The sequence below is a fragment of the Lepus europaeus genome, chromosome X (genome assembly GCF_033115175.1).
Source record: "Lepus europaeus isolate LE1 chromosome X, mLepTim1.pri, whole genome shotgun sequence".
Lineage (NCBI taxonomy): Eukaryota > Metazoa > Chordata > Mammalia > Lagomorpha > Leporidae > Lepus > Lepus europaeus.
Window position 1 is genome coordinate 105,574,586 of NC_084850.1, and position 14,324 is coordinate 105,588,909.

Sequence of the window (14,324 nt, forward strand, 5' to 3'; positions counted from 1 at the left end):
ACACAATATATACATGTATCAAAACAGCACATGGTACTTCATAAATGTGTCCAATCTTTATGTGTGTTAAAAATGTTTTTTCTAAGTAAGTAAAATAATCTGATCAACTAATCAATCAAAAAATATAACTCATCATTTTTACTGCTTAGCCTCCCTTGCAACTAAGTGTGACTAAGTGTGACAATTATATCTTCGGGTCAGAAGATATAATTAGAAATGTTAAGTCAAACCCCTGGGAAGTATTATTTTCTTTTTTTTTTAAGATTTATTTTATTGATTTGAAAGAAAGAGTTAGAGAGGTAGAGACAGAGACAGAGAGAGGTCAGTCAGTCTTCCATCCGTTGGTTCACTCCCCAGATGGCCGCAATGGCCGGAGCTGCGCCAGTCTGAGCCAGGAGCTTGTTCTGGGTCTCCCACGTGGGTGCAGGGGCCCAAGGACTTGGGCCATATCTTCTACTGCTTTCCCAGGCCATAGCAGAGAGTTGAATCTGAAGTGGAGCAGCCAGGACATGAACCAGTGCCCATATGGGATGCCGGTGCTTCAGGCCAGGGCTTTAACCCACTGTGCCACAGTGCCGGCCCCTTCTTTTATTTTTAAAAAAGATTTATTTTACTTAATTGAAAAGCAGAGCTAGAGAGGGAGGCATACACACACGAGAGAGAGAGAGAGAGAGAGAGAGAGAGAGAGAGAGAGAGAGAGAGAGAGAGAATCTTCCATCCACTGTTTCACTCATCAAATGGCTACAGAAGCCAGGGCTGGGTCAGGCTGAAGGCAGGAGCCAGGAACTCCATCCAGGACTCCTACATATGTGTCAGGGGCCCAAGATCTTAGGCCATCTTCTGCTGCTTTCCCAGGTGCATTAGGTTAGCAGGGAACTGGATCAGAAGCAGAGCAGCTAGTTCTCAAACTGTTGCTCATACGGGATGCCAGTGTCACAGGTAGCAGCTTAACCAGCTGTACCACAATGTCAGCCCTAGAAATATTCTTTTTTTAAAAACGTTATTTAGGCCAGTGCCGTGGCTTAACAGGCTAATCCTCTGCCTTGTGGCGCCGGCACACCGGGTTCTATCCCGGTTGCCCCTCTTCCAGGCCAGCTCTCTGCTATGGCCCGGGAAGGCAGTGGAGGATGGCCCAAGTGCTTGGGTCCTGCACCCGCATGGGAGACCAGAAGCACCTGGCTCCTGGCTTTGGATCAGCGAGATGTGCCGGCTGCAGCGGCCATTGGAGGGTGAACCAACGGCAAAAAGGAAGACCTTTCTCTCTGTCTCTCTCTCTCATGATCCACTCTGCCTGTCAAAAAAAATTATTTATTTATTTATTTGAGAGTCAGAGTTACACACAGGGAGAATGAGAGGCAGAGAGAGAGAGAGAGAGAGAGAGAGAGAGAGAAAGTCTTCCATCCACTGGTTCACTCCCCAATTGGCCACAATGGCTGGAGCTGCGCCGATCCCAAGGCAGGGGCCAGGAGCTTCTTCCATGTCTCCCACGTGGGTTCAGGGACCCAAGGACTTGGGACATCTTCTACTGCTTTCCCAGGCCATAGCAGAGAGCTGGCCTGGAAGAGGGGCAACCGGGATTCTAACCGGCACTCATATGGGATGCTGGCATTGCAGGCAGTGGCTTTACCTGCTACACCACAGTGCCAACACCCCCCCCCCCCACACACACACCAGAAATATTCTTACAGGGAAGAACTGTCCACTCTCCTTCTACTTGCAATGTAGACATGAAGGTTAGGACTTGTGTTGCCATCTAATGAGCTAAAAGGAAGCTGATGTGCTAATTAGGAGTGCATGCATTTCTAGACTTCTTTTCCATAATATACTTTTTTGTTAAGCCACTATTATTTAGGATTTTCTTTTTTTTTTTCTTTTTGACAGGCAGAGTGGATAGTGAGAGAGAGAGACAGAGAGAAAGGTCTTCCTTTTTGCCATTGGTTCACCCTCCAATGGCCGCTGTGGCCAGCGCATCTCGCTGTTCCGAAGCCAGGAGCCAGGTGCTTCTCCTGGTCTCCCATGCGGGTGCAGGGCCCAAGGACTGGGGCCATCCTCCACTGCCTTCCCAGGCCATAGCAGAGAGCTGGCCTGGAAGAGGGGCAACCGGGATAGAATCTGGCGCCCCAACCGGGACTAGAACCTGGTGTGCCAGCGCCGCAAGGTGGAGGATTAGCCTGTTAAGCCACAGCGCCGGCCAATTTAGGATTTTCATTCACAAGCGGCTGAGCTCAATCCTTCTGATATAGTTCTTGAAATGAATGTGGAACACTAAATGTGTGTCTGCTGTTGTCCTGCTCAAGGAGCATAATCCCAACCAGTCATGTTCAGTTCTGTTTTACTGAGGTCTGAAGTCTTATTTTCATATTTCCTATCTACATATTTTGGTTGGGGTAGGAGTAGGGCTGAGTGGAGGAGACTTACAAATGTCTGATACTGAAGGGTGTGCTGTCCATAGGTTATGAGTTGGCAGAGTTGGGAGAAGGGAAATCTATACTCAAATGACAGATCCCCTTTATTGTATTTATTTCATGGTCTCATTATTGTGATAGAAAGTAGATTCTTCCCATTCTCCTATTCTTCCTCTTCCATTTGGGTCTCTACTTTGCCATCTCTTTCTATTTCGCCTATATTCTGTCTTGACTAATCTCTGGGAGAGAAAAAACTGGTGTGCACATTTCTTGGAGTATTCATTTAACATACTTTAGAGATTTCTTTGAATATTTTCTAAAATATATTTATTTGAGAAGCAGAGAGATAGGAAGAGAGAGACAGACACAGGAAGTGAGATTCTGTCTGCTGATTCCCTCTCTTAATGCCTGCAGTGGCCAAAACTGTGACAGGCTGAAGCTGGTAGCCAGGAACTCAATCCACATTTCCCACGTGGGTGGCAGGAACCCAGTTACTTAAGTCATTACCACCGCGTCTCAGGATCTGCAATTGTAGGAAGCTGTAGTCATGATCCAGAGCTGGGAATTGAACCCAGGTATTTTAATATGGGACACATAACTATCTTAACCACTGGGCTAAAGGCCTACCCCTGAATATTTTTTATGTGCAATTATTTGGTTTTCAGTGTAGACTGGAAGAGTGAATTTGGTCATTAGCATATCATTGAGAGTGAAGAAGGGGCAGGGAAAAAAAGCATGGAAAAAATGGAATAATAATCTGAAGTATAACCCTATGTGGGAAAGAGCTGTGCAGATTATTAAGGTGATAATTTAAGGTGATATCACTGAAATATATGGGGACCTAATTAAATTCTCAGGAGAATCTCCTAGACATAAGTATAGGCCGGCACTGTGGCCTAGCAGGTAAAGCCGCTGCCTGAAGTACCAGCATCCCATATGGGCACTGGTTCAAGTCCTGGCTGCTCCACTTCCTATCCAGCTCTCTGCTATGGCCTGGGAAAGCAGTAGAAGATGGCCTAAGCACTTGGGCCCCTGCACCCGCGTGGGAAACCCAGAAGAAGCTCCTGGCTCCTGGCTTCGGATCAGCGCAGCTCTGGTCCTTGTGGTCAACTGGGGAGTGAACCAATGGATGGAAGACCTCTCTCTCTCAGCCTTTCCTTCTCTCTCTGTGTAACTCTGATTTTCAAGTAAAATAAATAAATCTTTTTAAAAAAAGTATAACTGTATGTGATTGAGTTCCTTATTAAGTGACAGGTGACTTAAACTCGGAGTGAGGCACTGGATGTGCAGTGTGGTGAGGCAGGAAGTGCATCATCCTAGCTGCTCCATGGCTGAAGGTAAAGTTTCTATTTGGAACTCAAGAGTTGCTGCCCCTTTAAAGAAGTCTTTATGTGCTGGACAAAGGATCAGGGAAAGGTAGGCTCTCTAAGCAAGTCAACATCAGTTCTTTCCCAGACTTCTGGTCCACAATGATATTGAATCAAGCCCTTTGGATGACTTTTTTTTTTAAATGCTGGCTCTGGCTGTCTGCATCAATAGCTCCTACAGGAGCCATGTCTGACATTTATGAATGTGTTTACTCTTCTCTTCACCTAAATAGTCAAGAGTCAGAGAGTCCTGTGAATCATGTAGCTCTAGGCAATTTTAAGTCTAGGCTCTTCTTTAAATCATCCCTTTAACTTTCAATATTTCAAGACACAATTTGAACAACAAAAAGGATTTTTTAAAGCCAGGCCATGCCCTCCTTTGAATGATAAGCAATTAAGTTCAAATCAGCCTCAGTTAAAAGAGATTGCAGCTCCAGGCATTCCCACTGACTGGGACCAGGAAGGCAAAGTGAAATGGTAAGGTAAACAAACAATTATCTACACAATTGAATCAATATGGTACTCTGCAAACAAGATCTCTCTTAAAAGCATCATCTTAAGAAGGATGTGAATTATAAACCAGATAACTGCCTTCAATTTAATCAACTTGATTTTGTATAAACAATATTCAGAAGTGCTGAGGGCATGTGTTGGTTATTCTCCAATTCTCCCTCCACAGTGATTTTCCGCCCTTCTCTGCCCTGTTCTGACCCCCATGGAATGCATCATCTGGGTGCTAATGCCTTTTCACATCTGGTTGGGTTGGAGCATGGGAGTGCTAGACTAAAGGGCATGAGAGAAAGGTCAGGATGTTTATTCCATTATTATCAACATCTCTCCCTACCCTCTACTCCCTATTTAGCTAATGTCATGGCCAAGGTCACCTCCCTGTAACTACAGCTTTTTCTGCCACCTTCCATAGCTCTAGCTGTCAGATGGATCTCCTCTCCCTAAAATATTTATTTATTCATTGGTTTATTCATTTATTTGAAAGGCAGAGTGACAGAGGGAGAGACAGAGAGAAAGGTCTTTCATCTGCTGATTCCCCAAATGGCCACAATGGCCAGAACTGGGCTGATCTGAAATTAGGAGCTAGGAGCTTCCTTTGGGTACAGGGACCCAAACACTTGGGCCATCTTCCACTGGTTTCCCAGGCCATAGCAGAGAACTGGACGGGAAGATGAACAGCCAGGACACAAACCGGTACCCATATAGGATGGCCATGCTGCAGGCGGCGGCTTAGCCTACTATACCACAGTGCCAGCCCCAGTTGCCATCTCTTAACAGCATTTCCTTCCTATCCCCTATCAGGGCAAGTCATGGCTAGTCTTTGGGTGCTTCAGCATTCTTTTTTTTTTTCTTTTTTGTTTGTTTTTTTGACAGGCAGAGTGGACAGTGAGAGAGAGAGAGAGAGAGAGAAAAGTCTTCCTTTGCCGTTGGTTCACCCTCCAATGGCCGCCGCGGCCGGCGCACCGCGCTGATCCGAAGGCAGGAGCCAGGTGCTTCTCCTGGTCTCCCATGGGGTGTAGGGCCCAAGCACTTGGGCCATCCTCCACTGCACTCCTGGGCCATAGCAGAGAGCTGGCCTGGAAGAGGGGCAACTGGGACAGAATCCGGCGCCCCGACCGGGACTAGAACCTGGGGTGCTGGCGCCGCTAGGTGGAGGATTAGCCTGTCGAGCCACGGCGCCGGTCTCTTTGTTCTCTTAATCCAGCCCTTACTTTGTTAAATATTCCCTCCTTCAAAAATGTTTTCAAAAAGCCTAGCTAAGTTTTTCATGTGTTTCTTATCACAGTTGAGGCTGATTGATGGTGAACTGTGGCAGTATAGCCTCCTGTGAATACAGTGGCAGCTGATAAGCAATAGTTTGTAGCTATGGCCACATTCTATGTTGTGTTTTTGAATGAGTACCTTAAAAATATTTCAGAACTGAGGTTGTAAATACAGTGTATATGCACAGTGAGTATACTAGTCTAAGTTTGCTGAACTGGAAAAGAATGTTCAAACAGAGAAAATGTGACCTGTTATCAGTCACTAGAATCCTTTGCATGAGGGTGAAAGTTCTTTAGTACAGTTTACTCAGCTAGTCATTATCATTAGTTACTTTCACATCTGCAATAAAAATTTGGGGCTAACAAGCTCTTACTCATCAGTGTAAAAAACCTGTCTCCACAGAAATCCTTCTAGTTTACATTTGTGGAATATTAAAACATTTTAAAGAAGATTTTCCCTAGAGGGAACAAAAAACAAATTATGATTATTGCAGTTAAAAAAAAGTGCATGCATTCTAGGGATATCAGAGACAGGGCAGAGTGATTTATGGCTAAAAAGACACAGATACTGTGCAAGTAGCAGAGTTGCCAGGCTCTGCATAAGCTCCTGACCATTTAAGTATGATTAGAGGAGGCGAGGGGTCTGGAAAGACTTGGCTGTTATTTCTGGACATGCAGTTTGTTTTATGATGCGAGTTCTCAGGACACAGTGGCAGATCTAGTGTGAGGGCTATACAGTAAGACTATATTTTTAGAATAGAAGTTTTTAACTTGAATCAACTCATAAAATTCAGGGAAATCTAAAATCTTTTTAAAAAAACTTTCATTTATTTGAAAGGCAGAGTTGCAGAGAGAGAGAGAGAGAAAGATCTTCCATCTGTTGGTTCACGTCCCAGTGGCCACAATGGCTACAGTCAGGCCAGGTTGAAGTCAGAAGCCTGAACTTCATTGGGTCTCCCATGAGGATGGCACGGGCCCAAGCTCTTGGGCCATTTTCTGCTGCTTTCCTAGGTGCATTAGCAGGAGCTGGATGGGAAGTGGAATAGCTGGGACTTGAAACGGTGCCTATGTGGGATGCCAGTGTCACATGCAGCAGCCTAACCCACTGCACCAAAGCACTGACCCCAAAATCTGTAATCTTAAAAATGACAAAAAGTCACATCTTTATTTTCACTCGCTTCTAATTGAAATGAACATTTCTTTTGATTATGGATGTAGGTAACAAACAACTATAGTATTAAGAGTACCTGTAATTTCAGGGGCCAGCACTATGGCATAGGTAGAACCACCACCTGCAGAGCTGGCATCCCATATGGGTTCTGGTTCAAGTCTCTGTTGCTCCACTTCCAATCCAGCTCTCTGCTATGGCCTGGGGAAAGCAGTAGCAGATGGCCCAAGTCCTTGGGCCCCTGCACCCTCGTGGGAGACCCAGAAGAAGCTCCTGGCTCTTACCTTTGGATCAGCCCAACTCCAGCTGTTGCAGCCATTTGGGGTGTGAACCAGAGGATGGAAGACACCCCCCTCCTCGCCTCTCTGTAACTCTATCAAATAAAAATAAATAAATCTTAAAAAAAAAGAGTGCCTGTGGTTTTGTCACCAACAAAACCCATTGGCATTGTCATATAGGAGTTATTTCAGGTATCTTGAAAATCCTTTGTGATCATCACGATACTTCAAAATTTGTCATGAAGCTGGACCTTGCAATTTAATGCACTAGTAGGAATCACACATATTGCATTATAAAATTTGTAATACTTTGATAGCTCTGTTTCAGTGTAATTGGTTTGCTTTGTAATCTTAGATCTTTTACTTTATTCATTTAGAAATGCTGTTATCTAGACTGCTAAATGGCCTATGGTACAAAATTCTTTAAGATAATTTGTCTTGAACAACCAGCCATGACTCAGGAATCATTGAATTTTTTTAGACATTGTTGATTTTAAATCCCATTGACAACTTTAGTCATTATCCTTTGCATGATCAGAATGCATGTTTGGTTTTTTTTAATCCATGAAAAATGCTCTTAGGAACATTGTCCCCTGGGAACAGAAGAATCCATTCTCCGTTACTTTTCCTGTTCTCTTTTTGGATACCTCATTTGCCCACAATGAAGGAACAAAGGGCAAACTTCTAAGTTTATTAGCTCAAAGTCATTGTTTACTTATAAATACCTGCTATCCTAGCAGAGATAGCAAGCAGCCTTTTTTTTTTTTTAAAAAAAGATTTATTTATTTATTTGAAAGCCAGAGAGACAGAGAGAGCGAGCTTCTTTTTTTTTTTTTTAAAGATTTATTTATTTTACTTGAAAGTCACAGTTACACAGAGAGAGGAGATGCAGAGAGAGAGAGAGAGAGAGAGAGAGAGGAGAGAGAGGTCTTCCATTTGCTGGTTCACTCCCCAGATGGCTGCAATGGCTGGAGCTGCACCAATCTGAAACCAGGAGCCAGGAGCTTCTTCCAGGTCTCCCATGTGGGTGCAGAGGCCCAAGGACTTGGCATCTTCTACTGCTTTCCTAGGCCATAGCAGAGAGCTAGATTGCAAATGGAGCAGCTGGGTCTCAAACTGGTGCCTATATGGGATGCTGACACTGCAGGCAGCAGCTTTACCTGCTACGCCACAGCGTGGGCCCCGAGAGAGGTCTTCCATCTACTGGTTCACTCCCCAAATGGCCTAAATAGCTGGAGCTGAGCTGATCTGAAGTCAGGAGCCAGGAGCTTCTTCTGCATCTCCCACATGGGTTCAGGGGCCCAGGGACTTGGGCCATCTTCTATTTCTTTCCCAGGCCGTAGCAGAGAATTGGATCAGGAGTGGAGCAGCGGGGACTTGAACTGGCGCTCTTATGGGATGCCAGCACTGCAGGTGGTGGCTTTACCTGATAAGCCACAATGCTGGCCCCAGCAAGCAGCCCTTTTAAATTTTTTTTCTGCCCTATTATCTCTGGGTTACATGAAGTCCCACTGCAGACATATATCCAGTTGTTCCAACAGGATCCTTTCAACTTTGAACTTTTTAAAAATAGCTTTTTAAAAGATTTTACTTATTTGAGAGGTAGAATTACAGACAGAGAGGGAGAGATGGAGAGATGGAGAGAAGGTCTTCTATCCACTGGTTCATTCCCCAGATGGCCTCAATGGTCTGAAGCCAGGATCCAGGGGCTCCTTTCTGGTCTCCTACATGGGGGGCTGGGGCCCAAGCACTTGGGCCATCTTTTCCTGCTTTCCCAGGCCATAGCAGAGATCTCTATCAAAAGAGAAGCAGATGGGACACGAACTGGCACCCATATGGGATGCCAGTGTCATAGGTGGAGGCTTAGCTGCTGTGCACTGGACCCTCAATTTTGAACTTTTATTAAACCACTTGAATTGTTCATTCAACTCTTATTTGCATTTTCCAGTGTAACAGACCAGAATATGCCATATTCCAATATGTCTTTTTGGCATAAGGATTATTTTGAGCACTGGCTACCACAGCAGAATTTCTAAGAGGGAAGTTAGTCTTCTTGAAAGTGAAATTGTTTTCTTTAAAGAAAATCTCCATTTATAAGCATATCTTCCTCTCTGTACCAGGAGAAAAAGGGATGAGTAAATCACTAGAGACTCTTATCAGTGGAGAAGATGCCACTTTAATATGTCTAACAAACCTTATACTTGTTCACTGTGCACATCTTGGACATTTTCCATAACCAATCTTCCCCATACCCTTCTTTCTTTGTTTCAAAGAATAATGCTATTTAAACCTGAACTCTAGGCTACTTCTTTGAGGTTTACTCATTTTCCCTAGGTATTTTCCATGCACATATGAGGCATATATGTTATCTTTTTAATCAGTCTTTTGTTTTTATTTTAAAGATTTATTTATTTATTTGAAAGGCAGATTTACAGAGACAGAGCAAGAGAGAGGTCTTCCATCCACTGGTTTACTTCCCAAATGGTGGCAGTGGTCAGGGCTGGGCCAAGTCAAAGCCAGGAGCCTGGAATTCCCTCTGTGTCTACCTTGTAGGTGGCAAGGGCCCAAGCAATTGGGCCATCTTCTGCTGCTTTCCCAAGTGCATTAGCAGGAAGCTGGATTGGAAGTAGAGCAGCTGGAACTCAAACCCATGCCCATATGGGATGTGGCATCGCAGGCGGCTGTTTAACCCCCTGTTCCACAGTGCTGGCCCCATTAATCTGTCTTTTGTGACATGAACCCATCCCAACTGAAAGCTATGAACAGTAGTTCTACCTTAGATCAGCTTTCCAATTGGATTTCACACTTCAATAAGACAGAACCATCTGTTGGGAAATGTACATTAGGTTGATTCATAACCACCAAGATCACTGGAATTCTTTCTTTTTAAAAAATATCTATTTACATATTAAATTGAAAGGGAGAGGAAGAGGGAGAGGGAGAGGGAGAGGGAGAGGGAGAGGGAGAGAGAGAGAGAGAACGAGAATGAATAAGAATATTTGATTATGTTACAGATCCTAATTTTGGCCTGGCCCAGCTCTGGCTGTTGTGGGCATTTGGAGAGTGAACCAGCAGAGTAAAACATGGCCTCGTTCTGTTTCTCTGCCTCACAAAAAATAGTAACAACAATAGTAATAAAGACCCAAACCCCATTTTCCTCATGACATCTCAAGGCTATTTGCCAAGAGGATCCAGAGATTTAGGGTACAGCAGCAGTCCCTGAGTAATCTCAGATGGAAGATACATGCAATAAGATTATTCCCTTGCTTCAAGGAGGAAGGCAGATCCAATAATTCTAACTCATTTAGGATATCTGCTTCCTGGCAAATCAGAGATAACAGACCCCCAGGCCTCTCAACATTCTTTGCTTGCTGTTATGTATTTGTCTTTCTCTTTCTGCTTTTCTCATCTACTCTGTTTCTCTCCTTGGCTTGTCCCTAAATGAAGAAATGTAAAAGCCTTCAACTGAGTTTAAATTTTATCTGTTAATGAATGCTTGGGGAAATTGGCCATGGATGAGGGTTTTTTTTTTTAAAGATTTATTTATTTATTTAAAAGACTGAGGGGGGGGAGGAGAGAGGGAGAGAGAGAGAGAACTCTTCCATCCACTGCTGACTACCCAAATGGCTGCAAGGTCAGGGCTGGCACATGGATGGCACGGACCCAAACACTTGAGCCATCTTCTGCTGCTTTCTCAGGTTCATTAGCAAGGAGCTGGGTTAGAAGTGGAGCAGCCAGGACTCAAACCAGTGCTCATGTGGGGTGCCATGATTGCATATGATGGCTTAACCTGCTGTGCCACAACACCCAACCCCAACCACAGGCAGAGTTTTATTAAAAGCAGAAATTTTTTCAGGATGATATGTGTCCTCACATGAATTCCTAAAAACCTTTTCTGATCTATTTAATAAGCTATAATTTGTCAGTTCAGTATCATCTAGGAACCTTTTGTCTTCTTTCCTCTTGGATGCAGGAACTTTAGATTTTATTTGGAGCAGGATTTTATTTATTTGGTTCTTAAAACTTTATTCAGTTCAAAACCTTTATGAGAAGCATGGTTCTTTTCTGGGGTGGGGTGGCCTTGGCCTCCAGAGCTGATGTTACCCCTTCCCTAGGCTGGAAGCCAAGGCCAGACTGGGGAGGGAGGCCTTAGACCTCTCAGGGATTACTCCAGATGGAAAGATTTGGGCCACTCCAATGGAGGGCCAAAGTTTGGGGCTTCAGCTTCCCCTCCTTCTGGAAGAGGGCAAGGCAGGAGGGTCCTCAGGGGCTCTTTGGAGGATGGGGAAGCAAGCATTCACGTCTGCAGGGAACTGGGACAGAGGCCAAGAGGGATCTATCTGTTGCCTCCGGGTCTTTCCAGCAACTTTTTGCAGATTGGGCTGTAGAGGAGGATGGGGACAGCTGTCGGGCCCGGGTCTTCTTAGATTGAGAAATGAACGAGGACCACTTGGGGAAGGTGGGAAGCTGGGATATTTGGGGTTTTTCTTAAGGTCTTAAATTATTTTCCTACTTATTAAATAAACACAACTATACATATGCATTTTTTTCTTTTATTAATGTTTCCACAAGCAGGAAATGGGGTGTGGACAGTGGGCCACCGGGCTTCTTGACATCACTTTCCATCAAAGTTATGACTTAGGAAAGTGCAGAATTGGTCTCCTCCTGACTCCTGGTGTTACTTGTCGTCAAAATTTTGACTCAGGAGGAGACTGACAGCCAAATTCTCATTTTTTTCACATGCGAAGTAGGCCTCGATGACCAGGCTCTCGGGGAAACCCAGGGCCTTCAGCTTTTCTATAGCTTCCTTCTCCTGTCTTGTCACGTGGATGTAGTTGACTTGCGGGGTCTCTTCGCTTGTGGCGCCCACCTCCTCCTCCATGTCTGTGATGTTTGCCAGCTCCCTGCGGGGTTCGTTGAGCATTTGATTGAAGTGCTCCTCATGCTGGCTCATTTCTTCAGGCTCCTCCTGGTCCAGCTGCTGGAGAATGCTGGGCAGCAGTCCCATGTTCTGCTGAATCCCCTGCCGCATGTTTTGGAACTGGGCCTGATCACGCAGGAACTCCAGGGTGGTGGATCTTGCTGCCTCTGCCACTGGCTGTTCGGACATCCGGCACTCCTGGATGGAAAGGAGTTCAGGCTCGGGGCTTGAAGGAATTCCCGTGAGCAGATATTCAACGGCTCGGTGTGGGTTATTGTAGCTGGCACTCAGGGCTGCCAGGACCGGCTCTCTCTTGTAGCCCATGGACATCAGTTCCGAGACCACGGCCTCATATTCAGAGCCCGTTACCAGCGTAGAGGCCGCATCTTCCTTTCGCTCATTGTTACCCGAAGAGCGCACAGAGCCTGACCTACTTCCTGAAGATGTTGTGAGGTCTGACTCCTCTGATGGACACATGTCCTTCCTGGAGTTCCGTGGGGATTGGGACATGTTGGCGGTACAGGCTGCTGGGGAAGGATGAAGAATACCCCAGAGTGGAGCGGCAGCGACGGAGGCCTCTGGCGGCGGTGAGAAACTCTGGCCCGACTAAGCCTTGGTCACCATGACGACCATAAAGTCGACGTAACAGTCCCTGATGGAGACGTCATCATTCAGGGCCTTGCCGGCCTAGATGAGTTCCTGTCCAGGCAAGGGGAAAAGCATCACAGCCCCTCCTGGCATTTAGCTTCGGCTCTAGCACCTTTAAGGTCTCTTCAGGCTCCAAGCATATCTTGAAGGTCTGCTACTGCAGTGTTTTCAGCGTGGTGGTGACGGCCATGCTGCTGCCGTCACTAACACTACCACCATCTTAGCACCAAACAGTGCCTCCTGGACCACAGTTTTAATTTCTCACTATTCTACTTTGCTCTCTCCAAGTCTCTGATTGTTGTGCTGTTGTTGATATTTTAATAAAGCATTTCTATCTGTCCTAAGAGCGTTATTATACAGCTGATGACCTAGTGAATAAAAAAGTCACTTAGTAACTCTCCCTTCCACAAGATTCTTCCAGCTTTACCACTAGACATTAAGCAGCTCCTCAAGAAATTCTTTTTTTTTATTTAAAGATTTATTTATTTATTTGAAGGGGAGACAGATACCTTCCATTTGCTGGTTCATTTCCCAGATGGCTGCAATGGCTGGGTCTGGACCTGGCCAAAGCCAGGGGCCTGGAAGTCCATCCTTGTCTCTCACGTGGGTGGCAGGATCCCAAGCACTTGGGCCATCTTCCCCTGCCTTCCCAAGAGCATTAACAGGGAGCTGAATGGGAAGTGGAGCAGCTGGGACTAGAAACAGCACTCATGTGCAATTCATGCATTGCAGATGGCAAGTTAACCTGCTGTGCCACAATGTTGGCTCCCCCAAGCAATTCTTTTTAATTTTTTTTAAAGATTTATTTATTTATTTGAAAGGTTGAGTTACAGAGAGGCAGAGGCAGAGGTAGAGAAAGAGAGAGGTCTTCCATCTGGTGCTTCACTCCCCAAGTGGCTACAGTGGCTGGAGCTGTGCCAATCTGAAGCCAGGTGCCAGGAGCTTCTTTTGAGTTTCCCATATGAGCATAGGAGCTCAACGACTTGGGCCATCTTTTTCTTTCCCAGGCCATAACAGAGAGGTGGATTGGAAATGGAATAGCTGAGTCTCTAACCGGCACCCATATGGAATGCCTCCACTGCGGGTGGCAGTTTTACCCACTATACCACAGTGCCGGTCCTCAAGCAATTCTTTAAAAACACAGTATATGTAGGAGCCCACGTTGTAGTGCAGTGGGTTAAGCTGCGGTTTTCAGCACTAGTATCTCATACAGGTGCTGATTTGAATCTCAGCTGTTCCACTTATCCAGCTCCTTGCTAATGTGCCTGGAAAAGCAGTAGATGATGGCCCAAGTCCTTGGGTCTCTGCACTCACGTGGGAGACCCAGCTGGAGTTCCAGGCTCCTGGATTTGGCCTGGCCCAACCCTGGCCATTGTGGCTATTTGGGGAGTGAAACACTGGATGGAAGATTTCTCTATGTCTCTCTGTAACTCTTTCAAATAATTAAATAAATCTTTAAAAAAAATTATATGCATTTTTCTAAGAAACTCAGCTAGGAGAGAGGATTTTGAATGTTCCCAACAAAAGGAAATTATATTTAAGTTTGTAGATAAGCCAGTTACCCTGATCATATCATTATACATTATATACATGTATGCAAATGTCACAAAGTACCTCGTAAACATGTGCAATTACCAGGTGTGAATTTAAGTAATTAAATACACATAAGAAAATGAACATGTCTGTGAGCCCCCCAAATTCCTTTGAGTCCCTTTGTTATTCTTTCCTGCCTCTTCCCTGTGCCTAACTCCCAGAAGCTACTCAT

The 14,324-nt window shown here is 45.2% G+C and overlaps 1 pseudogene; it reads right to left on the minus strand.

Annotated features, from left to right (window-relative positions):
- Positions 1-11,668: 11,668 nt before the first annotated feature.
- Positions 11,669-12,749, minus strand: LOC133753471 (UV excision repair protein RAD23 homolog A-like; annotated as a pseudogene).
- Between the last annotated feature and the right edge of the window lie 1,575 nt (positions 12,750-14,324).